Source organism: Anas acuta, chromosome 3 (assembly GCF_963932015.1).
Source record: "Anas acuta chromosome 3, bAnaAcu1.1, whole genome shotgun sequence".
In the NCBI taxonomy this organism is placed as follows: domain Eukaryota; kingdom Metazoa; phylum Chordata; class Aves; order Anseriformes; family Anatidae; genus Anas; species Anas acuta.
Window position 1 is genome coordinate 92738894 of NC_088981.1, and position 26550 is coordinate 92765443.

Sequence of the window (26550 nt, forward strand, 5' to 3'; positions counted from 1 at the left end):
TGGTGATTGTTGCTTCTAGCTATCCTCTAGCATGAGATTTATTTTCCTTTTAACCACTATGTGATATGCGAGAAAATTCAATGAGGGTCGGGGTCCTATTACATGAATTATGCTTCACTGCTATTCTCGTAATATCTGTCCAGCTCTTCATTACACTTGGAGAAGACAAAGTACAAAATAATTGCTCTGTTCACTTCCTTTCATTACTTTCTATGGACATTTCTGCTGGGTCTGTTCCCAGACTTTTTTCACTCCTGGGTTTCCCCACCAGTTTTCAGTTCAGTCTTTCTAAGTGGCTCTGAACCACCACCTCTGTTGTGTACTCTCCCCGTGGCTGGATCTTCCTTTAGCTCCTGGTTATTCCTTCCTCTCAGGTCTCAAATTCTTCATCTAGCTTGAATGAAAGTTCTGAAAAAGAGCAGCCCCAATTTCAAAGAGCGGTTCTTAACCTTACATATGTATTTGCATGATGAGGTATTGTCTTTCACATTCTATTCTGACCCATTCCTCAGAACGAGAGTAATGGGAGAATTTCTTTCTCTTCACCCTGCAGGCAAGACCATTGCTTCAGGAGGTCGCACTTCTTTTTATTGACTTTGAGCGCTCAAATGTTATCCAGAAGCAAGCTCATTTCATTAGTGCTCTGGGGAATCTTATGACTTGGACGATATCCCTTACCCAAACATCTTGATTAGAAATGTTAGTACCATAACAACACACACACACAAATCAGTTGTGAAAGAAAGCATGCAAAGCAAGCTGCATTTCTCTTCTCATCTGCTGTGGCAGAGGGTTAGTATTAAGCACAATTTCTTCAGCCCAACCCCCTGGGTGCTGTTTCTTTCTGCCATGTCAGCAACCTGTGCAACATCTCTGCCACTTCCGAATAATGGATGTCTCCAGTGCTACAGGAAACCCAGAAAGGAGCTGTCACCAGTCTTACAGTAACACCAGATTTTCTTCTCCTGTAAGCTGGCTCCCCTCAGTATTGGCTGTTCTTCCATTTAATGCCTTGGAAGTCTACTTTGTCTGTAAACATCATGTAGATTGGGGCCAGCTAAGAAAACAAATTTTCTCACTCTTCCAGTCCGTGCACCTTGAAGTCCTTCAGTATTTTCCAATTTCATTAGCAGTCTTTCTTGTTTTATCCCTAAGGAAACAAACAAAAAACCTGTGAAGTTTCTGTTTGTTTCTTGGAGCTATCATCACATGCATCGCGTTCTCTTTGTTCACCGTAAAATTCCTGCCAAGCCATTTACCAAGTTAATTTTCATTCAGGCTTTGGAGTCCCAGGGCACAGGTTGCCCTCTGAATTACTGGTGCCACAGGCTACGCAGCAGTTTCAACCACACTCAGGTCATCTCTTGAGCAGAATGATACAGGGATTGCTCATCCTTTCTTCTGTTTAAAATAATAACGGCAAGCCAGGCCATTTTTTAAACGTACAGGCTTTTCATATTGAGAACCATCTATGAAATAACAATGAAAAGGACCAATTTTTAAACATACTCTTTGTATACAGAATACTAAATTCTACCCTGTTCTTCAGTTCTGGAATATGCTAGGTCTGAAATCCTGGGCTTGTCTGACTGCTGGTGATTGCTTTTTTTGTACAGAAGTCACCAGCCAGAACTACTGTGAATGGTAGGCTTAGCATTCTGAGGCAGGACTGAGCTTTCTTCCCCTTATATCCAAAGCATCAACATAGAAATCCACGGCTAAAAGAAAGCACTTCCCTGTGGAGTTGCTTCCTAGAATGATTCTTCTTACATCAAAATCAGGTTTGGGGCCAGCATGCTATTGAGCTGCTAAGTTAATGATCACATCACAGGCAAAATTTTGTGTTTTAGCCAGTGCAAATATATCGGAAACACTCTTTGCCTGTGGCAGGTCTAAATTCAGGCCTGAGCTTCAGCTGGTCAATATGGATTATATTAATTCAGAAGACAAGAAAATAGTTCATGGTGTGGTTTACAAGATGCCTAAGTTACGGGAAGATTTTGAAGCTGGAAGTCCCCTACTCTATGTAGAACAGTGGACTATGTGTCGCCTTCTATCTGTGATAAATCTTATTTTATTTATTTATTTATTTTGAAAATTAGAGTGATTTTAACTGGGGAAACTTTCTATACATCACAGCTATATAAAAATTATATGCACGGAACCAGCGTCTGTATCCTAAATCATGCTGAGAGTTGTACTCTGAAAAGCTTTGAAGATTTACATGGTGATACTGATTTAATATTATATTATGCAGTGAGGAGAAGGGAGCCTAGCTCTCTCTTTTTTTTTTTTTTTTCTTCTTTTTCCTTTGTGAAAGGAAATCTCTAAGATTTTTGTGCCAAGGCCTTAAGGGTAAAGACTATTTTTTTTTTTTTTTTTTTTCTAACTTAAAGTTTCTGTGCATTTTAAATACTCATCTTCTTCTGTGTTAATGACTACAGTTACTAAAAATCAAATGTATTACCTCTTGTTTTGTTTGTTTTTTTTTTGGAAAGACCTATTTAATCCAGGAGGGTTACTCACCTTATGTAATTTCATTTTAAATTTGTAGTGCTAATGAAGGATAAAGACTTAATGCAAATGTTCTTTGTCATGTACTGCAGAAGTCTGTGTTTTTGCAGAGAGCCAGGGCTCTTAAAGCAGGCACCGAATTCTAGTGTTTGTATCTATTGCCCATATTGCCTACGTTACCATCATTAAACCATCATTAAACTGTGAAGGGCTATCGCCTTAAAAATGGAAAAACAAATTTCCAAACATTAAGCTTTTTTAAGCAATGGCTTAAATGACAGAGATTGTGGAAACTTCTGTTTTGCAAATCCTCATCTCCAACTACTATTTTCCAGTTGTTTATTTCTCATGCATTAGCTCTATTTTTTCTTTTCCCAGCCCTAGCCCCTGCTCTCATCATGATAATGCAGAATTCATTTCAGAGTCTTGGCTGTGCCTATATGGTAAACCAAAGTATATTTATTGGAGAGGTAATGCAAAATACAGAACCACTGGTATGCAATCAAGTTGTCAAGCTTCTGTCCCTTAAAAACTAATCTGATCTTGCAGAGATGATTTAAAGAATGTGGTGTGGTTGCTGACAGCAGAGTTAAGTAAATGTCTTGCATTGCTAGTTTTCTATAGTGTAAATTCTAAGCAGTGTGATTACTGAAACTTGTGAATTTACATGTACTGTGATTTCATATACAGCTTAAAGTTACATCTGTCTAAAATGCATCTTTTGGGTGGAAGGTGTGATCCTGTACAGCCTAAACTCTTACTAAATATTGCCATTCACAGGCAAGCGTATGTTTATGAGGAGTGTAGTGCTCTTTATTCATTAGGTATCTGCTGAGGTCAACAGAAGTATTGGTCCCATGGAAATTATCATATGCAATTGTAAATTTGGCTGGTTCAGCATCAACACTTATCTCTGGGCCTACTGGTTCCTGGCTGGCTTCCTACTATTTATTGGCTGGTTTTAAGTCTGGCCAAAAGTAAAGAAATCATTGACACAGAAAGTTTGTGCTGGCTAAATCTGAAAACTAGAAATTACATTTGAAACCAGTAGATCCTTATGCTTGAATGTAAAATTGATACCAGCCATTCTGTAATACACTGAAATGTTACTGTTTTACACATACTTACAAGTAACAAATGCAGAGGTTTATGTAAATCTCTCAAATTACCTGAATGCTGTATTACTTTGGAAATAATCTAAATGGATGCATTTTTTAAACTATTGAACAGGACAGTTGATGAATTTAAAAGATGCTATTTCATGAACCAGTCTTTCCTGCCCCATCATGTCATGCAACCAGTTTGTCCCAAACCAAAGGGCATGGGAGTGGACCCTGTGTTGCTGCTGTGAGAAAAGGAGGTGGAAAACTTGTGGTTGGTGAGATGGGTCTTGGGAGAATTGACCTTCATAAGATTTCTACATGGATGAGTCATGCTTACCCCCCATTACTCACATCCTCAGGACTATTCCCCGCAAACACTAATATGCAAACCAATACACCGTGCCATTCTTTTGAGTAAAGATACTCCTGTACAAGCTGTTACAGAAGCAGACCTATGAAAGAACTGTACATTAATGTGTATTTTATCTTTTCCAAGCATTTCAGTTAAAACCACAAAACTATGTTTCTGTTACACGTAGCAAAATTAAAATTTTGCTTTAGCAAAGAAGAATAAGGGCAGCAGAATGTGATTCGTTTTTCAGGAGGAGATACACAGACATGTGAGAATAGGTTTTTAAATGTAGTTGTCTTAATTTCAGTGAGTAAAACTTGAATCTTAAATATATTTAGGTATTATGGGTTTAGTATAACTCTTGAGAATTTCCACAAGGAAAGTTTTCTGTTGACATAGACTTGGCTACTGTAGCTTGTTTGTAGAATAACCAGAAACTTAATTTGAAACCACAGAATCCTGACACAAGGAAAGACGTGGAGAACTTTCACAGTGTGGGAGGAGGATGACACAATTTCTGATTGCCTGAAGCAAGATGGGAAATGTAGCAGGGACCTCAAAATGACTAACTTCTGCATAGTTCATGCTTAGATTTCAGACTGGATTGTTATTTCATTTCTATTTCATATGATCCCATTGGGCACCATACCTTTTTTATGCTTCACATGACAATGTTACTCTTTTCCCTCTTAAATATCAAATATTATTGACAAATAATCAGCCAAAACTCACCATTTTCATAATTTAACAGTAGGAGAGTCTTAATGGGTGAAAAAAACATTGTAATGGCACAACAGTGATCTACTGGGGTCTATGTTCACATCCACTTTTGTGCATAACTTACATTCGTATCTCACTGTTTTTAAGTTAAAAACAAAATTGTTAGTGAAATCTGGGTTATCACTGCTGGAATTAAGTCATATGGTAGCTAATTGCAGTTGGGACCACTGCTATAATTTTTCAGGCTTCATTGTAGATTCTCTTAAAGTCCATGTTTATGCGTGTAGTGCTATAATGTTTCGAAATAAATTCCCAGGAAACATATTTGTTAAACAGAACACCAAAAAAATTGCAAATGATTCACATTTAAGGGTTCACAATATATTAGTCTTGACGGCAGGGTGGAAAATGTTAATGATATCAGTAGAGATGTTCTCTTACTACAAACAACAGCCCAGAGGTGCAACATATTGAAAAATATTTATTTGGTTAGATTTAAGCCCTCTTAGAGATTGCATTTGCTGTTATGTCTGCTGTCAGTGGTATAGTTAAAATTTACTTTTTTTTTTTTTAATATTTTTAGCAAAAATAGGTATTGTCTACTCTATGATAGTTCACATGCAGAATTCCTTCAACATCTATCTTCTATGGGCTCTTCTTTTCAACACAAAAAAACATATACACAAAAGACGTGTGTGTGTTTATGTAAATATACACATGCACATAACTGAATGAGTTCATTGACAGCAATCAAACTGCATGATCACAAATTGAGATATACACTGCTTCACTGCTGAGCATATCAGTTTTCTGAATGTGTGGTCAGAGTGAGAATAAGAAACAAGGAGCTGCTGCCAAAGATGTACCTCTCAGGTGCCTAAATAGTGCATTTCTGGAATAAGATTTAGAACGAAAGCCATCTTTTGCTTCTTTGTTGTGTCTGGACAGCCAGACAACAATAGTGTTGATTTTTTTTTTTTTTTTTTTTTTTTTTAGTTTATTTTCTATTTGCAGTTAACTGCAAGGTGATAACTCTTTCTACCAAATGTGGGATGTTTTTGTGGACTGTGTCTCTGTGTATGAGTGTGTATAGCATGGACACTTAGTGCCTTGTTCATCCGCAAAAAAATGCTGCTGTTCAGTGATCCTCAAAACAGGCTACACCTCAGAGCACACCTGAGGCTGCGTTTGAACCTAGATTTGTCTCCTGGCTGAACTGTGCGAACACAAACTTGTACACAGGCATGGGTTTTAGGCAAGCCTGAAAGATCTGGGGGAAGAGCATAAATTGGGGCACAGGTGGTGCCACCTGCACATCAGGAAGCACGTCTTTACTGTGCAGGTGACTGAGCACTGCCACAGGCTGCCCGGAGAGGCTGTGGAGTCTTCTCCTTGGAGATCTGCAAAAGCCTCCTGGACATGGTCTTTGGCAGCCTGCCCAGGTGGCCCTGCTTGGGCAGGGGTTGGACCTGATGGGCTCCAGCAGTCCCTAACCACCTCAGCCATTCTGCGGTTCGGTGTGTTGGGCAGGAGGCCAAGGGGGAAGGAGGCGTTTGGGTAACAAACACCAATAGTTTTGCATGAACAGCAAAAAGGCTTCTCATCTGAGCTCTGGCGGTACCACAGGCTGAGGAAAGGGCAGCGTGGCGATCACAGGCAATCTGAAGATCACAGGAGAGCTGAGGCGCTGCGTGCCCCTGGCCACCCAGCCCACCCCCCACTTGCTGACACGGCAGGTGCGCCATCACCGGGCTGCCTCAAGCAACCGGAGCGCCCCGGTAGCACGGAGCAGCTCCGGGGCTGCTCTCCGGGCCGTGCCGGGCCCCGCAGCCCCCGGGGCGGGCGGGCAGGAGGCGGGCAGGGGCGGTGCAGCGGGCGGGGCGGCCCGGGCCGGCTGCGGCAGCGGCGCGGGGCTGGGGCTGGGGCTGCCGCCGAGCTGGCGTGGGGCAGAGCCGCGCCGCAGCGAGCCGAGCCCGCCGCAGGTGGGGCAGCGCCGCCGGCACCGGCCGGCTGGGGCCGGGGGGAAGCCGAGGGACTCCCCTTCGGGAGGCAGGGGCGAGCCCGCAGCCCCCGAGGGGCTGCCTCGGCTCGGGGGTCGCGGTGGAGTTGGGGGGAGACAGGGTGGGATGGGATGGGATGGGATGGGATGGGATGGGATGGGATGGGATGGGATGCGAGGCAGCTGTAGTGCGGGCTGGTGGGAGGCAGCCGAGGCGTGGGGCTGAGATAATGAAGTGTCGTGCCGTCTTTTTGACAGGGAGCTGCGAGCAGAATGTGTCGCTGGTGTGGTGGTTGTGGGTTTGTGGCGCGCGGGGTGATTTCAGTGCTTGTGGGCAGGTTGTGCTGGCTTGATACCCTCGCTCATCTAGCTGGGACGAGATGAAATGATTTACGTTACCTTATATCGTTCAGTGTCATACAGAGATCTGCCTTATCCTGATACAGGGGTGAGATGGATCGCTGGCTTTATGTATATGTACTTAAGCTCCTTTGATAGTTTGTGGCATGGGAGTTCAGGCATTACAATTACGAGCAGGGTAGAGGTGTTCATAATAACTGCAATGATATTCACTTCTCTTCCTAGAAAGAGAAATCTGCTCCATGGGCCACTTCCAATTACTCCTGTACAGTTGTGTAATGCTTAGATGTACATGGTACTTACAGTGCTGAAAGGATCTGGTCTCTGATTCAAGGATGTCACAGGCTGGAAAACCAGTCACTGGTTGATGCTGAAAGTCTTCCAACTTCCAGGCGCCTGAGAAAACATTGTGGGTTTTTTAGACTTGCTTAATATACTTACCTAAAAGTTTTCCCCAAACCTTACTGATTGTGGCGATGCTTATTTTATGTCTCGCAAATAGGTAGTACTGATCTAAATAATGGGAACAAGGTATGCATTTGAAGAATTGTGAAAATTGTACTAAGTATGTTCTTTAAGAAATGTAGTTTTCAACCAGGAAGATTGATAGGATACAGTATGTTACAGATACATGCAAAACATGATGCCTGAGCATGAGGTGACAGAGACTGGCAAAGCGGAGTTTCTGCAGAAGGATTGAGGAGTTGCTGCTGATCAGAAACTGAACAGCAGTCAGTAAGAAACCTACAAATTGTATAGGCGTTTATATTTAAACAAAAATCAAGACAAGCATCGTTCTGGGATGCTTAACTGGAGTGTTGTAGACATATGATGGCATCTTATGGTAGTTACAGCTTCATGTCTGGTGTCTGCACGGTATGTGATTTTGGACACCACAGCTCCAGCAGGCAGTTTAGTCAGGAGATCTAGAGAACAACCTGTGAGAAAATAGCAAAAGAACTGGATTTTTATAGTCATTCTCTCAAAGACTGATGAGAGATGTGATAACGATCTTCAGGTGTGTAATTGGTTACTGCAGAGTGGAGAGAAATAAACTGCTCTTCACACCTAATGAAGTTGTGACAAGAACCAGCATGCTAAATGGTAGCAAGAGAGATTAGGTAAATGGCAGGGAAAGTCCTCTCTAATTGCACAGGTGATTGAGCATTGGGTTGTCCTGGTAGGGTATGGAATCTTTGTCACTGGAGGTTTTTAAGATCTGATCTAATAAACATTTACTAGAAAGGATGAATGCAAGGGTGACCATGGCAAAGGTTGAGCGACACACATGACCTCTACAGGAGCCCTTACAGGCTCCTGGGGTGGCAGAGGCTACCAGAAGGCCAGCCCATGAACTCACACTTCTGGTGACAATCATGCATTTCTAAGAGGCAGCTTAATAAGGTAAACACTGCTCAGTAATCCGCTTATTGTATTTCACCCACATGCCTAACTATTATACTAGGTTTTGTGATTCTTTTTCCTTCATCTCAAACCGCATTTCCAGCTGAGGTCTAAGAACAGTGGTGAATGATCTGCTAAAGAACATCTTGGTTTGGCACCATCAACCAGTAAATTGGCTTATTGGTAAATGTTTAGGAAATTTGAGCTCAATTCCAGAGTACAGTTCTGTAAACTGTATTGCATTGCTCCCTTCAGGTCCTTGGTAACACGAGCATGTTTCTGGCAAGTCTACATGGCAAAACTGAAGTACTTTGGTTCAATTTATCTCAATCTGAAATTGCTTGCGTTATAATTCAGTTCTTAAACATACTTGAAAAGTGTAGTTTGTCCTACTGAATCCAACAAGATTTTTTGCCCAGTCCAATTAATTTAGCCCCACTAATTATGGAAATAGCTAGCTGAAAAGGGATTTCTCTGTGCTTTTCTTCCCTTACCTCCATTACCTTGAGGTTTCTGCTATCTATTTTGCTCAAGTTTTTTTTTTGTTTTTTTTTTTTTTTTTTTTTTTTTTACTGTGTTGTTCTTATCAGCTTACATATTACTTTTGGTTAAAATTCTGTTGCATTCTTTGCTTCTACTGGTAGCCTGCGAAATTAGCTTCACGGGCCAAAAAAAGGATAACATTTTATTTTCTTGAAAGAGAATGAGAGCAGACAAGGCCTAATCCGTCTTTCTAGGCTATTCATTACTTAATGCATCTGTGTTTTGCCCTTGCTGCTTTAGAGAAGCATTGAATAAAACTAATCTGCCCAGCGCCTCTTTATAACACAGGACTTTTTATGCTCTTAGTCATCTGTATTTTCAAGATGTATGTTTTATCTTCTTTGAGCTGGCATGACCAGAGCTGAACCGGTAATCCCGTAGAAGAGCCACTATTTATGCAGGGTTTTCTACTGTTTCCTGTTTTGCTGCTCCCTTTGCTTTCCATCATATCCGCACTGAGGGAGCAGCCAGTGACGCTGGGTAGCATTAGTTCAAAATGCTGGAAGAGATCAAAATATGGCTTATAAGATACATTGTCTTGCTTTTAGCTTTCCCAATTCCAGTTTGCTATTGTGTGCATTGTCTGAGTTTCTCTGAATCACACCTTTTGTCAGGGCTGGGAGCAGCAGGGACTCCCTGGGGCTATCAGGGCAGTGGCAGGGCCAGCCCCATCCCGGGCAGCTGGGGGCACCTGGGAAGCCCCAGGCACCTCGCTGGGGATGGGGACAGCCCAAGGTATTTGGGCCTTTTTGGGGGCCTGGACCATCAGGGCCTGTGGCCAGGCAGGGCCAGGCTGTGCGGAGCTGGAGCCCAGCCTTGCTGAGGCAGAGGCTGACAGCCCCAGACATGGGGCCCTAGGCTATGGGAAGGGGCCGGTAAAGTCCTGTGAAGGCCCTGATGTGTTTCAAAGCTTCACTGATCCAAGTTTTGTGTTGGAAACATACGAAATTTACACATTAGCACACTATCTGAAGTTGTGGTCTTTAGGGAGCCTACAGAGACTGGAAGGCAATGTTGCCATCCATCCCAGGGTGAGAGTAACAAGGAGAATGCCAGAGAGTTTATCTCCCCCCATTACACAAACCCTCTACAAGTGTTTCATATGGTCTAGACCTGGGGTTAAGCACGTCCCTTGCTTGCTCATGTTGTAGTGTGTGGGATGTTATGCTCCCCGTGAATCCCCTGCCAGAGAGGATCCAGTGCAGCTCCTCAGGCATCAGTGGTGACCATGCTTTGTGGCTGGTGAGTGGCCAGCTCTACTGGTGCAATTTAGGGACAAGCAGAAAATTGAGGAGATTATTGGATTGTTACCATGTGTACTGCCTTGTTAAATAAAAAATAATCAAGGCTTGGCGTTTCTTCTCTGCCCATGCGTGGGAAAATAGGGTGAGCCTTGCTCCACGTTGCTTCATTTAGAACTGGACTGTGGAAAAAAGCAGTATATGGTAAGAGAAAACTTAACCGGTATGGGCACACAAAATGACTTGAGAGGCTTTTCTTCCTCTCTCTAGTTTCTGTGGTAGTAGGGTACTGTGAGATTTATAAAAGCAACTTAGTTCTAAGTTGCCCTTGATCTGCACAGACATTGTTGTAAAGCAGTGCTGATTGATTTAGCTTTCCAGGGGAGATGTCAGGCATGCTAGTGGTGATTAACAGGAGATAGAAACCAGGGAGATGAGCAGTGTTGATCACACTGAATAATATTGTGAATGGAAATAGGAGTACAAAGTAAATATATGTCAACCTTTTGGAATTTTGTGTGATTTATTTCGTTTCAAAGTTGGATTGAATAATTGATCTTTTTATCAGCGTGTTTTACGCTGTAATAAAACAGGGTTTAAATAGTGAGAAGTTAATAGCTGCTCTAAGTAAAACACACAGGCACTGGAATGAGGTACGTTCTCTCTAACAAAGAACATGCAAAAATTGCAGGGAAGTTTGTTTGAACTTGGTGTGGTGAAGAATAAAACTACCTTTCATGCCAGCGAGTGATTTACATTTTTCCTTGAATTCTCTGTCAGTTCAAAGTAAGCCTTTAAAGAGTGCTGCATTAGCACATAGGAAATCTAAATTTCCTCCTTGTATGTTAGTACTTTAAGGCCTCTTCATAATTCAGACTTTTATATTCCAAGATTTTTCTCTCTCCCATGATTAGTTCCAGTAGCTTGGTCTGAAGCTTTGGTTAGAGGCATGAGACACTGCACTAATAACAAAGAGAAGCTGGAAGCTTCATAGCAATATAAACAGAAATAAATAGTGATGTGGCAAAATGAGTGGGTTCTGGAGATTGTGAGGGAAGAAAAGGAGGGGCTGGAAAGAATTGCCACTCTTTGGGGCAGGAGGGGTTGAGAAGAGGCTGGAAGGACCACTTGGCTTTGGGTGTGGGACTGGGGAGCAGGAGTGTTCTGGGTTCTGACAAAGGGACAGAGACTTGAGAAGGGTTTGGGATGTTTTTAGGAAGGGTTTGTAGGAGCATTGTGACAAGCAGGAGTTCCCTTATGCTTTTCATCCAGACTAGTCTTCCTCATTGACTTCATAGAATCATAGAATGGCTCAGGTTGGAAGGAACATTAAAGATCATCTAGTTCCAACCCCACTGCCATAGGCAGGGATGCCACCCACTAGATCAGGTTGGTCAAGGCCTTGGCCAACCTGGTCTTGAACACCTCCAGGGATGGGGCATCCACAGCTTCTCTGGGCAACCTGTGCCAGTGCCTCACCACCCTCTGAGTGAAGAATTTCCTTCTAATATCTAATCTAAATCTCCCCTCTTTTTTTTTAAAACCATTTCCCTTTGTCCTGTCATTGTCAGATTGAGCAAAAAGTTGCTCTCCATCTTTTTTATAAGCCCCTTTAAGTACTGGAAAGCTGCAGAAAGGTCACTCCAGAGCCTCCTCTTCAGGCTGAACAGCCCCAGCTCTCTCAGCCTTTCTTCACAGGAGAGGTGCTCCAGCCATCTTTGCGGTCCTCCTCTTGACCTGCTCCAACAGCCCCACATCCTTGTGCCGGGAGCCCCAGACCTGGATGCAGCACTCCAGGTGGGACCTCACAAGGGCAGAGCAGAGGGGGACAATCACCTCTCTTGACCTGCTAGCCACTCCTCTTTTGATGCAGCCCAGGATGCAGTTGAACTTCTGGGCACACATTGCTGGCTCATGTCAAGCTTTTAATGTCAAGTCTTTTAATGCCAAGTCTTCTCCACTGTCCCATGGTGTGGGTACCTCTCAGTGCCTTTGCAGCCATACATTTTTTTTCCTGAAGCTAAAAGTTTTCCTTTCTCTGTTCTCTGGCCCCTGCAATTCTTTTCCCCCTCCCAGACTTTGGGAAGATGTTTAAGGTCCTAGCACCACTTGTTCTGCCTGTTGGGATGGCAACGAAAGGAGGTAGGATATGGGGACTGTGCAGAGATGATGCACTTCAGTGACTTTGAAGAGCAAGGCTTACTTCTCTTGTGATCCTGCTTAACATGAGAGAGAGATATGGGAGAGGTGTAGGGTAGTTCCTGCTGATGCTTCATGTGTTACCATCCTTAGCAGTGGTGGCAGAAGTACTTAGGGACTGTGTAACCAGGAGGTACTCGTCAGTGATGTGGGATGTATCTCTGCCATCCCCATCTTCTTCAGTATAAGTAAATTCTACCAGTTGTACTGTTCTAGTTGCTAATATATGATCAGGTTTATGTACGGCTATGAAATGCCCTGAACAAAAAAGTGAATGTTGGGTTTTTGTATGTTTTAATTTGAAAGTTAAGATTTTCTAGGATAGCTCTGAATGTGTCTGTCTGAACATGATGGCTGTAAAATGCTGCACATCTGCTGGTGTGACAGAACTTGGGGAATTTTTTAAAAGATTTTATCTGTGAAACATGCTAGAAATGCGTATGTACCCAAGCTGCCTTTGAAGGGAAGAAATTGAGTTGCTGGTATGAAGAGTGTTCCAACTTCTGCGGTTAAAGCGTACATTAACACTGATATTTGGTTAGCTCAGAACATTTTTGTATATTTTAAAGAGCGTTTAAAATAACCAAAGCTCTGTCTTTTTTTTTTTTTTTTTTTGGTGTTTATTCCAATTTATCAAATTTACAATATTGAGTTGCGTTATTCAATGTCTTGATTACTTTCCCCTTTCTTTTGTGTAAATCTTTAGAGCCATGTTGATGATAAAACATGTTTTAACTTGCCTGAAATGATTTATATCCTACATCAACAGAAAGTTGGAAAAAAAAACCCAAGCTCTAGATTGAGAGTAAGCCAACATTTTTTAAAGCATGCCAGCTTGTATTTTCCAAATTATTTTATAACAATCTGTACTTTCTTCATTAAGCAGAGTTAACGATTTCCAAAAGTTTTATTTTTAGTCAAAGCTGTTGCAGCATTTTTATTTTGTATTTGCTGAGCCCACTTAAGGTGATTTGAAACCATGTAAGAGAAGGGTGCTGTAGTTGCTGCAATAATGAATTATCCATGGGTTCAGTCTTTCATGAAGACTTACCAGCTGCCTATTATCAAGAATACCTTGTGCTTCTGTTCATCTCAGTAGGTAGCTGCAGTTCCCATCACCTTTGAATATTGCTTCCCTAATTCCACAACAGCCCGTGGTATGTTTTTTGGAGAGGTCAAGATAACACGACATAGTTGTAAAAACATGATTTATTAAAATACCAGATTATTGATTTCAGTGTAAAATGCTGTGGCATAACCCTTGCTTTGCTCAGGTGTGCAAAATTGTGTGAACTTTGGTGAAACTCGCAGAATGCCAGGAAGGGACTACATGATCCTGCAGTGAGCCTTCTAGACCATCAGTGTAAAGAGTACATTTGAAGGCAGATGTACAAAGTGGTACTTTAATTCCTTTTGTGATATCAGACACTGAAAATGTTCAAATATAGGTGCAATTAGAAAAGAACCTGCTGCCTTTAGTGTCTGCAAGTGTAATAATTTCTTTTTCTTAGTCTTTTAACCACCTGGGATGTCCTGTGTTGCTCTGGCCCAGATAGACTCCATTAAACAGTGATCTAAGCACAGCTGTCAAAAGTGAACATCTCTTCCTTTAGTTGCGGCTCCCTTTGACCAGTTCAGCGTGTTCCTACCTCTTGCACTTGGAATCTGACCCTGGTTTTCTACTGTTTCCCCTCTCTGCATTGCAAATAAAGAAGATGGAATCAGATTCCCAGTTTAAAAAAAAAAAAAAGGCAGAGGAGGAAATAGTAAGTGTAGCTACAGTGTAATATGTGGAGAAGAGGAGGAACGCACATCTGTGCAATAACTTACAGGGTGGGTGAATTTTGTAAAACATGGCTTGGTTGGAAGAAATGAGTGTGGACCATTGTTGGATTGTTAGGGTCATGGATTCATTCCTTTCTCAGCTGTGGGAAGTGTTTCAAAACAAAAAAGCACTCTGTGGGGAGTGGCTCTCTGAGATTTGAATTTATGTCCAAGGCAGAAACCCTTGGGAAAGTTATATAATACTGCACTTCCATTTAATCCAGGCATTGGTTGCTTATGGGAGACAGACACAGGAGTCTCCAGTTCTTAAAATCTTAGCCTTGATAGCACATGATTGCAAGATAAAGCAGATCACTTCATGAAGTTGAAGTGCCTGTCAGCATATTGGGAGAAGTTCCTTACTTACTGAAGAATGTTTCTACAGAGTTTCCACATTTTGTTTAAAAGGCCTCCCATTCAGAGGGAGCAGACCTAGGCAGGCAAAAGTGAGAGGAGTTTTGAGATAAACCATAGCTGTCAACTCATGAAGCAAAACAATGTAGAAAAGTGCAGCCAAGAAAATGGAGCTATGTAAAGAGTGGATCCTCCTTATTTTATAGCAATTGAAAACAAAAGAACCACTAGGTGGAAATACGAGAATTAAAAGGTGTTACATAGTGGTGAATTATGTTTCTTTACTGAAAGGAAACTAAAACTTTCACCTACTGAACTGGAGTCCTTTTTGTACTTCAGGAACATCCAGAGAAAAGTGAGGATCGAATGGCAACCCTAAGGAAACCAGCCAAATAAATAAAATGACATTTTAAATAGCTCTGGCTGGAAGTTGACAGTAAAACAATGGGGAAATAATGGCAACAAGAGACTTGGGGGAGATTCCTCCTATCCCTGAGAAGTAAAATTGAGAATCCTCCACATTCTATGTAGACTTACACAAATCATGACAAATCGTTGTTGATATAATATATCAAAATGCTGGCAATCTATTAAGCTGAAAAATAAACTGAAATACAATAGAAGATAAAGCAATAAAGGAGTTGGTTTTTTTTGTTGTTGTTGTTTTTTTTTTTTTCTTTTTTACTACTGTGAAAAAGAATGAGGGGTGGGGAAGGGGAGGAAGACTTGATGAATAGGAATAGCATTGATTTTTTTTTTTTTTAAGGTCTTAGACAATAGAGTTTTATGTTTCTTATTCCCCGATGAATTTGAAATGAGGAGGAAGGAATGTAATTGTATGCCCCTGTGATTAAGTCCATTTGCTGTGCAAAGAGGCCCACATGGCCGTGGTGTGCTCATGACTCAGCTGAAATGAACATGGACAAATTTTGCCAAAAAGGGGAGGGAAGCTAAGAGGCAGAGGATTTCATTTAGGATCTCAAAAGAGAGGACAGCTGCAACTAATTTTTCAGAAGCACATAGTTGTCTTTGAGGAAATCAAACAGTACGAAGAAAATAGCTTAATTTTGAGTTCCTAAAGAGTAAAGGTATTCAATTTATCTCTTTTCTGACCTGGGTTTAAATAGAGCATTTACTATCAAAGGAGGTATTGCCAGCAAAGGAGAACTTTAATTTGTGAATGCACAGGTACTTTATGCTAAGTAATCACTACTGTTACTGAGTAGTTTGTGCTTTTATGCTACCTGGCAGTAGCAAGAAAAAGACATCTGACAAAACCGTCCTGGGAGCTGTCCAGTCCCGAGCATTTCACTTGCAAACGTCTCTGTACTTTGCAGGAGACATGGTTCTCTCTGCTCGTCAAGAGTGGACCACATGCACTTTTTTTGTTTCCTGTATTTACAGGTTGTCTTTGAAAAGTTAGGCTGCCCTCATAAGCAACTGCATACTATGAAATCTTGCTCAAAATTCAAAGTGATTTGAAAATGTTGTTACGTGGTGGTTTCGCCCTGGAAACTCCATTGCACTAACAACAAAACAGAACTCAAATGTGGATGATACCATCTTTGTTGGTGATATGGACAGGGGAACTGAGTGCACCCTCAATAAGTTTGCGGCTGACATCAAGCTGAAGGCTTATGGATTACAATATAGTTGTTATAGCTAAACTCTGTTACTTGTAAAGTAATTGTGAATCATTACACAGCCTGTGCAGAGAATGTAATTGCACATCTTGAAATAAAGTTCAGATGAAAAATACATTTTAGTCAAACAGTGGATCAATTTATTAATTAAGTGAGCAGTGTATGATACTCTACATGCTTATTTGGATGTTGATATTATTCATCAGAGATTCCTCAGATCTGATTCTTTTTAGGGAGAAGACATTTTTATGCAAAGTGATTCTGAAGTGATGAAGAAACTTATGAATTAGCTTATAGTGTAGAATATCTGGAATTCACAAACTAATTATGTAACTGTTAAAGTCTTGTGTACCTCCAAATACCATTCCTTTTGCACTGGCAAATATAGCTTCTAAAAATATGCCTAGACGTACTAAGTCAGTATTCTCATAGTATTGAATGTGTCAGTAGTTTTGTATTTTGTAAATGTAGCAGCAAAACTGGGGTGAATAGAACATCAAAGAATACCTCTTGAATTGTGATTGCATCCTTTGTGGAAAGGAGCATTAGCTGGAAGGTAGGCCATGGCATATCATTCTGTAACTGGAAATAGAATAGCCATTATTTAAAATTTCAATTTATAGAATGTAATCATAGAATCATGAAGTGGTTTAGGTTGAAATGGATCTTAAAGAACCTCCCCCTCCCACTAAATCAGGTTGCTCGGGGCCCCATCCAGCCTGGCCTTGAACATTTCCAGGGATGGGGCATCCACAGCTTCTCTGGGCAACCTGTTTCAGTGCCTTACCACCCTCAGAATAAATGATTTCTTCCTTAATGTAAACCTACTCTCAGTTTAAAACCATTTCTCTTTGTCCTATCACTACATGCCCTGACAAAGAGTCCATCTTCTGCTTCCTTGTAGGCCCCCCTTAGGTGCTGGAAGGCTGCAATGAGGTCTCCCTGGAGCCTTCTCTTCTCCAGGGTGAACAACCCCAGCTCTCAGCCTGTCTTCATGGCAGAGGTGCTCCAGCCCTTTGATTATCTTCATGTTCCTCCTCTGGGCTTGTTCCAATACATCCACGTACTTCTTGTGCTGAGGGCCCCAAAGTTGAATGCAGCACTTCAAATGGGGTCTCACAAGAACAGAGTAGAGGGGAAGAATCACCTCCCTCACCCTGCTGGCCACACTTGTTTTGATGCCCTCCAGGACTGAGGTGGTTTCCTGGGCTGCAAGCACACATCGCTGACTCACGTCGAGTTTCTCATCAACCAGAACCCCTGGGTCCTTCTCCTCAGGGCTGCTCTCAATCCATTCTCCCCCCAGCCTGTGTTTGTGCTTGGGATTGCCCCGTTCCAGTGCAGGACCTTGCACTTGGCCTTGTCGAACCTCATGAGGTTTGCACAGGCCCACCTCTCCAGCCTGTCCAGGTCCCTCTGGATGGCATCCCTTCCCTCCAGTGTGTGGAACGCACCACACAGCTTGGTGTCATTGGCAAACTTGCAGAGGGTGCACTCAATTTCACTGTCTATGTTACTGACAAAAATGTTAAGCAGGGTTGGTCCCAATACTGACCTCTGATGAATTTGTGCACTTATTTTGATGACTTCATCAATTGTTTCATTTAGAAGTCCTGTTGTACAGGCAGTGCTGTTTATTTAGGTAGGTAATCCCATTGAATCCATTGGAATAGTTTATGTCTGTTTAGTTGGAATAGTTTATGTATACAACATTCCAATCCATTGGAATAGTTTATGTATACAACAAATCACAGTTCAGGTGCAGATTTTATGAGATCGTCATTAATTTATTCTGGATTCTTTTTGAGTGGGAACAGCAGTCTGTGTATAATGACTGGATTGGTCTAAACCAGTAGGTGCTAGTTTTGCAGCTTGTGGGTAAATGCCTTATTTTATATTTTTAAAATATTTAAACATAGAATTTATACTATAACATAATTTACTGTATAAAAATGCATTGAACTTTACTGAAAACGAGTTTGTCCACCTTTCCCCTAGTATTAATTTCTGTACAAAACTTTCTATAAGTTTTGATGCAGATGGGGTAATACTACTAGCAGCTTCTTGTAATAAGTGAAGCATTGATGAGTGAACCATCAAAATCTGTACAGAACTAAAACAAGTCATGTGCTTTGGGTGAATGAGCTTTAGCTTCTTAAAACAAGTCTTAAGGATGGGTGGACAGTGAGGGCCATAGTGGTGGATTTGAAATTGAATGAATGTTTGCCAAGTCACAGTGTTAAAAACCTGATTTTTCAGGTGTCAGTGGGACACGTGAGAACCTAGAAATAATTGTAAGAATGAACCTGAAGAGGTTTATTCCATGAAATGAGTATTTCTGGGAATGTACCTTCAGCAAGCAGCACTTGAGTTATATTTTGCTTCTCTGTTTCAAAGCACAGAACTAATGCAAACCATCTGCATTTTGCATCACTTGGATGTTCTGGCTTACCTGTGGATTGCCCTCAGGTACAGAAATGAGTCTAAATTATGTCATTCCCCAAGGACCTAAGGACTTAGATGTGTAACTTTGACTTTAGGTGCCTAGGTCAAGCATTTAAATGACAGAGAGACTCTTGCTTCTACTCAACCCAAGAGGTAAACGAAGTCATGATGTGTAAGTTTCTGTCAGTAAAAATTCCTGCACACCTACACGTCTGATGGTAGGCATGCCCAGACCATGTAGCAGGGTGGGTACGTAACACAAGCCTGTTCCTAGAAAGATTTACAAGGCAGAAATTCCCTGTCTCACCTATGGATTCTGATCCAGCAGGATTTTTTACAACCTGTTTTTGGAACAAGTTCCATGAATAGAAAGGTGTTTTGTTTTTTTTTTTTTTTTTTTTTTTTTTTTAATTTTTTATGCTGTGTAGTTAGAGCATAAAGAAGACCTGAAGACCTGTATTTAGTTCTTCCTTAATCTGGAGCAGATTGAACCATTTACCTCAACATTTATGGTAAATGTTTAAATGGTGAACTTCTGGTCAGAGGTGGCATGGGAGAAGAGAGGTGTGAGGGCTGGTTTAATTATGGGTGGTGTTGCATGTTTCAAGACCTTTTTTTTTGCCAGTACTGCAGAGAACCATAAATACAAGTGTCAGCATTCTCAGTTTCTAAAGTGTTTCTTGTGGCATAACAGATATGTGCCAACACCAGAGAACTTCAATTCATTTTAGGTGTTAGACCTCTGAAAGCAGGCCACATCACTCAGTAAGCATTTGCGTTTAAGCTGGTACAAATGGACTGTGTATATATGTGTGGTAGAGATTATGCTTCTTACTAGGCAAAGGTGAGAGCTATGTGAAAAGTTAAGGATTCTGTTGAGGATAATGGCAGACATGGGGCGGGGGTGGCTGTATTAGGAACAAACTTGCGAAAGTAAAACACATGAATGCATTGTTCCTACTGCTACAAACAATAGCACGCTTGGTAGCTTCTTCTTTAGAATTTTCCTATTCAAGATACCTCTAGCAGAACTGAATAAATGTCTCTGATACATACTCAGTGATGCTCTGCAGCACTGCTGGACAAGACTTAGCCAGCAAAGGCTGTGCCTGACTCCACACTGCCTTTCACAATCAGAAGATTGCCTTCTGTTAGAGGCTTCAACACCTATTAGTAGTATCCCATTCTTACCAGGACAGTGTTAGAGGACTGTAATGTAGAAACAAAGCTTTAATGTATTTTTAAACTGTCTTTTTAATTCATATTAATTAAACCTACTAAAACTTTCACTATGAAGTGAATGTTATGGATGGGGAACTTGATATAACATGGAATATGTTTTGAAATTCTTTACCTGGATCTGTTTTGATCTGTATTTGTGTATGTTGGCTAAAATAAACTATTTATTGTTTTCTGTTGGATAAATTGGGTATAGAACATTCTTTCTTTGCTTCTTTATCATGTTCTGTGTGTGTTTAACACTGTGTGTTCATGCTGCTGGATTGCTATAGTTATAACAGTTTATTAATCCAACAATTAAAATCCTAATAGATGTATTCTAATATACTACAGAAATTAATAGAAATCTTCTTCAGCATGGAGAGCAAATCAAAAACATAATTTTGTGTTAATATTTCAGGACATACATGTAGGCACTGAACTCTGAGTCTGGCTTTTGTTTTCTGCTGTGAAAAGCAGCATTTCCTCTTGTAACTTAACTCCTTTATACCAAGTATTTAAATATTAACTGGGGCCAAAAAAACGTAAAAACAAAACAAAACCAAAAACAAAGCTACCAAGATAACAACAAAAACCAAAACCATCCTGCTATTGTTACCTCCACCATCTGTAGTGTTCTGGTGATAAATGGCCAAACTGTTTAGAAATGCTTGCAGGAGGCTAAGAATTGGATATAATTAAAATGGATCACTCCCAAAAGGGAGACTGCGGAACACCATGGTCTGAAGAATCTGTGCTAGTAATGCATTTAAGCCATGACTTTCCATTTACTGTAAAAAATAAAAATTGGAACTGACATTTAACAGATGACTATCTCCACGAGTCTTCTTTAAATGAAGTCACTAAGACTGCATGCTCAGTGTTTTTGTCCAGCTGTATAATCCTTAGTTTCCAGTGCCAGAATCAACCTTGGAAACACTTTTTGCTCTGAAACACTCTAAGTGATGCTCAGGAGTTTCTGTTCTTGGACAGCAGTGAGAACACAATATATTAGGATTCTCCTTTATATATGTGTTCAGTATTTTGTGTGTTTTTGTTTTTTTCCTTACCATTTTTTCTAAGAGCACCAGTATAACATTAAAAAAAAAAAAAAAAAAAAAAAGGAAGCCCTTCTGAACTTGAATGAACTCTGGAATATGTCTGAAAATGCATCTGGCATATTTAGAAATGTCAAATTTCTGGCATGCATAATAGCATGTTTAATTCCTTTCACTTTTTTTTTTGAAAACCATATATTAGAATCTATGAAGATACAAAGCCTGCTATTTTAATATGGGAAATGTATTGTATACCTGCTTGTATAACTGCTTATACAAGAAAGCATGATCTGTAATCTCTTCAATGTCATCAATGTGCAATGTAACCAACTTGTCATAGGTCCTAGCAAGTGGGCTACATTGTTTTATCCTTTTTTTGGAACCTTGTTTGGTGATGTGGACTCTTCAGAAAATGTTACATGTGTTTTGTATGATTTGAGGTATGTGAATGATTTGGGAAAATTAATCTGCAGTAGAGTGTTTTGAAAAATGTCTAAATCTGGAGTATGAAGAGTGTGCTGTTAGCGCTGCTAAATGCAGTGTTGTGGGAAGGATATATAGTTAACTCATTCACTATAGTAAGACTCTTGTCTAATACAGTCTCTCACAAACTGCTTGATTTAGGTCAGTATTTAAACTCTAAAAGAATTAAGTGACTTTGCAACTGTATTCTAATGGCTTCTATTGTGGACTGCTTTGTATATGAAATCATCAGAGCTAGCTGCCTAAAGTAGGTGGAAATATGGATGTGGTATTTATTGTAGAATATTGTAGATATTGTATAACACAATACAAGATATTGTAGAAATAGCCTAGAGACTGTTTTCTTTCCTTCTTTCTTTTCTTCTCAGATGAGATTGTTAAAATTGAAAGATCAATCACATCAGTTTTTGAATCAGTTAAGTATAAAATTTTATCATCAAAAGAAGCATTTTATCATCAAAAGAAGCAGATCAAAGGAGGTGATTGTCCTCCTCTACTGTGCTCTTGTGGGACCCCACCTGGAGTACCCAGTCTGGGGCCCCCAGCACAAGAAGGACATGGACCTGTTAGAGTGGATCCAGAAAAGGTCCACAAGGATGACCAGAGGGCTGGAGCACCTCTCCTGTGAAGACAGGCTGAGGGAGTTGGGGTGTTTCAGTCTGGAGAAGAGAAGGCTCAAGGGTGACCTTATTAAAAGCCTAGACTAGAAGCCTCAGGAGTGGCCTTCCTAAAGCGGGCCTACAGGAAAGATGGGAAGAGACTCTTTGTCCGTGCGTGTAGTGATAGGACAAAGAGAAATGGTTTTAAACTGAAAAATTTAGATTATTTATACAGAAGAAATTATTCAGAGGGTAGTGAAGCACTGTAACCAATTGTCCAGAGAGGCTGTGGATGCCCCCCCGTCCCTGGAATTGCTTTAAGGCCAAGGCTTTGAGCAACCTCGTCTAGTGGGAGGTGTCCCTAGCCAGGGCAGGGAATTGGAGCTAGATGATCTTTCAGGTCCTTCCCAATAGAAACCATTCTATGATTCTATATTGGTACTATGAAATGTCATCTTATTTAGCCAGATTTATTGTGTGATTAGCTGTATGGTATGAACAAAAAATTGTTTGAAGATGGATGTTGTGCTCATTTGTGAGACTGTGTGGCAGAAACTCAGAGCGTTATACTTTTCTGGGGGAACTTATATTTTGTTGTTGAAAGGATCTTGGTAGTACAAATGGGTTAATTCTATGTGATATGAAGTGGAAGGGTGAACATTCTTCTGGAAAGCAAAGACATATCTTCCTAAAAGAATTTGTTAAATTCCTTGTCCCTTGGTACAATCTGTTCCTCTCAGTGTTGCTCAGAAGTACTGTCGAGAGCTCTGGGGGTAAATAAAAGAGTTTCTTTCTATGGTTCTGACAGAGAAAGCCATTAGTTTCTTTATATTCTCCTTCTTTTAATAATTTTACCAAGCTCTTCTCAAAAAAGCACAGGAACTCCTAAAGTATTTCTAGAGAATGCTTTTGAAATAAAAAGTTGTCTACATTGCTCTAGCTAATTGCTAATTTAAATCAAGTTGGCTGATTCAGAAATATGATGCTCCTGTATGAAGTACAACTTTATTATTAAAAAATTCTAAGCTGCATAATGCCAAAGGGAGACAGTGGGTAGAATTGTTTGTGCTGATCTTTTGAACAGAAAAGGTGCAAGTGGAAAGGTATGAAGGAGATAGAATAGGAAATTCTTCAGCTAGTTACTGTATGGGCTATAATATTGTACTAGATAGTATCTTTCAGAGTAGCTTGACGTAGGATGCTTAACATGTTCAATTATTGCTCAAAAAAAGGAAAAAGTCCCTGGCTGAAACCTATGCAGATGATGAGCGCTCCTGACTGTTTGGGATCACTGCTGACTATGGTAGGAAATATCATCTCCATGTCCTAGATGACTCTGACCCATATGTTGAAGATTGCTTCATAGACAAAGAGTGGGAGGAAGGAATTTGCCTTCTTCCCATGTACTGTAACCTGGCAAGATGGAACAGGATGCTGCCTTCCACCCCCGCTCCATCCTTGCAGTGCCAGCTTGTGGGGAATTGTCTGCAACAGCCGAGGAAAAATTTTCCGGAGTTTTGGACATTGAGATTTCTGAGAATTTCCAAGTACATAATAAACCCGTGTGGCCCTGACTGTTGTCATTGTTGTAATGATAAACACCTCTGACGTGAGGGTAGGTCTCTTCTCAGTATCCTGGTGATTTGGAAATATGCTCCTATTGTACTATTAAATCCTCATTAGTGAATGTCTGAAGATTAAACAGATGGCCAGTAGCATGAATGGTCTGGAGTGAGAGAAAAGGGAAAGCAGAGTTGGTGGAGGTAAATGGATATATGCAGGAACTTTTCAGGGAGTTGCAGGAAGGTGCAGGAACTTTTTCACAGGGAGAGGTGATATTTGTGGTTGTCATAGATTGGAAGTGGGCAGTCACTTCCCAGTATTCCCAAGGTACAGCTCATTACAACATGAGTATGGAACTATGTATCCAACTAGGAGGTATCACATGAGAAAAATCCCACGCAAAGACATTTGTCTTCGTATTACGAAGAGCGTCTGAGGGAGCTGGGTTCATTCAGCCTGGAGAAGAGCAGGCTCAGGGGTGACCTTATTGCACTCTATAGGTACCTTAAAGGAGGCTGTAGTGAGGTGGGGGTTGGTCTGTTCTCCCATGTGCCTGGCAACAGGACGAGGGGGAATGGGCTTAAGTTGTGCCAGGGGAGTTTTAGGTTGGATGTTAGGACGAACTTCTTTACCGAAAGGGTTGTTAGACATTGGAACAGGCTGCCCAGGGAAGTGGTGGAGTCACCATCCCTGGAGGTCTTTAAAAGACGTTTAGATGTAGAGCTTAGGGATATGGTTTAGTGGAGGACTTGCTAGTGTTAGGTCAGAAGTTGGACTTGGTGATCCTTGGAGGTCTCTTCCAACCTAGATGATTCTGAGTTTCTGTGATTCTCTTATTCTGTGAAATGACTTTAACATACATGAATACAAACACTGACCCTTCAAAAGCAAAAGATGAGTGAAAGGAGGAAGGCCACCACTACTTGTTAAAAAAACATAGGCAATGAAAAACCACTTTGAAAGTTTAAAGCTGGTGGAAGTCTGCTAAAACTAAAAGGCAACTGCTGCCCATTTTGCCTTTGAGCACATGAATTCCTTCTTGAGCATCTCTGAGAAACTGTAATGGTTCATGAGCCAGCAATATGCCCTTGTAGCCAAGAAAGCCAATGGCATCCTGTGCTGCATTAGGAATAGCATTGCCAGCAGGTGGAGGGAGGTGATCCTCCCCCTCTACTCAGCCCTGGTGAGGCCTCACTGGTGTCCAGTTTTGGGCTCCCCTGTGCAAGAGAAATGTAGAGCTCCTGGAATGAGTCCAGTGAAGGGCAATTAAAATGACTAAGGGAGTGGAGCATCTCTTACATGAGGAAAGGCTGAGGGAGCTGGGCATGTATAATGGGATTTAACATAAAAAAAATATTTCATGTTTCAGGAAGGGAAAATAAAGTGTCAGAAGTCTACATGAAACCATTAGAAGGGAACAAGATCTAAGTATAGGCTAGAGAGTTGCTGTGACTGGTGCTGTGGACTGGAAACACAACCCTCAACCATTCTGTGATTATAATAACAGTTTTTAAAAAGTTTATTTTAACATTTCTGATGTGAAACTGGAAGACCTTTTTTAAATGCCTCATGTTCAGGATTATGGCTGCATGTTCTGTGCATGTGGTGGGGAAGGTACAGTGTAGGTGTTGTGGCATGGTGTTCAGTTAATAGCCAAACTTTGTCTTCTGGTTACTGAGCACTTAGATATGAGGGGTGGCAGTGGCTGCTCCTAAAGCCCCATTCTGTCCTCTGGGGCATCAGGGAAACAGGGCTGTCTGGGCCTGTTTTCCTTACCTGTCTGGGCCTGTTTTCCTTACCCTGTTTCATTTCTTCCTCCTGTCTGCTCTTCATCTCACTGTTCTCTTACCTTTACAGGCCCTAAAACTGAATAGCTCAGGAAAGCAAATGACTTGAAGAGCAGTGTGCCTTAGGGATGGAGGGTCATGCAGCTTAAGAGCAAGTGCCTGAATGTTGTACTCAAGAGTGAAAAGAAGAGACCTTGGAAAGAGATTGCAGAGACACAGAAACATGGAGGTTGAGCCTGCTGAGATATTCCAGCCTAGCCCTGCTAGCCCTGTTTAAAGCAGACTTGGTGTAGGCTGATTTGGGCCTTATTCAGTTCAGGTTTGAATGACCCCAAGGATGGAGAGTTTGCCAACTCTTCCAATATTCCCTTGCATCCAGTTGGCATTTCTTTTGTTCCAGCATGAGCCCGTTTCCACTGCTTGGCTCTGGGAAGAGCCTCTCTCCATCTCCACCATGCCTTCCGTTTAGGTAGTTGCAGACTGCACTATGATCTCCCCTTCTCATTCTCTGTCTTCAGACTGGAGAAAGAGAAAGATACCCCAGTTTTATTCCTCTCTCTCATTTAGCCCCTTACAGCCCCACAACAGTATTTACCAGGACTGTACACAACTTCCCCATCCCTGCTTCCATGCCCCAAGACTCCAATGGAGTCCCCCAGAGATCTTGTTTTCCTATCATTTCACTCCTAAAGACTTGCGGCTATGCAGCATTCTCCCCTGCTGCATCTACACTGCCTACATTTGTTCAGCAAAGGACATTTAAATAAGGTCCTTTAAATAATTAGAAACAGGTTGATTAGCAGACAGTGAGGGATACACATGAGCAGTGTATACCTCATAACGCTTCTGAGATCATCCCTAATAATCATTCTTTGTCAGAGGTATACTCTTTGTAGGTTACTTCAGAGATTATTTTTTTTTGTTACTCTTCAGTAGGTAATTGCCTCAATGTGTGCTGTTGCTACAGTGCTGGGGCAGAATAAACCAGTATGTTTGAGTGTGTGAAGTACAAGACTTGAGTGGAAACAGGGAATTACGGGATCTTACCATAGCAAGTATGTTAGAATACCGTGCCCTGTTCAATGTCAACACCTCAAAAATATGATGTCAAAAACAGAGCTCAAGGGAAAATAATGGAAAG

General features: G+C 41.2%; 1 protein-coding gene across 1 annotated transcript in view; it reads left to right on the forward strand.

Annotated features, from left to right (window-relative positions):
- The first annotated feature begins 6564 nt into the window (after positions 1-6564).
- Positions 6565-26550, forward strand: part of COL21A1 (collagen type XXI alpha 1 chain) — a 116203-nt gene continuing 96217 nt past the window's right edge. Inside the window, exon 1 of the mRNA XM_068678342.1 lies at positions 6565-6671. The gene's annotated coding sequence lies outside the window, so the exon portion shown is untranslated. The remainder of the gene's footprint in view (positions 6672-26550) is intronic.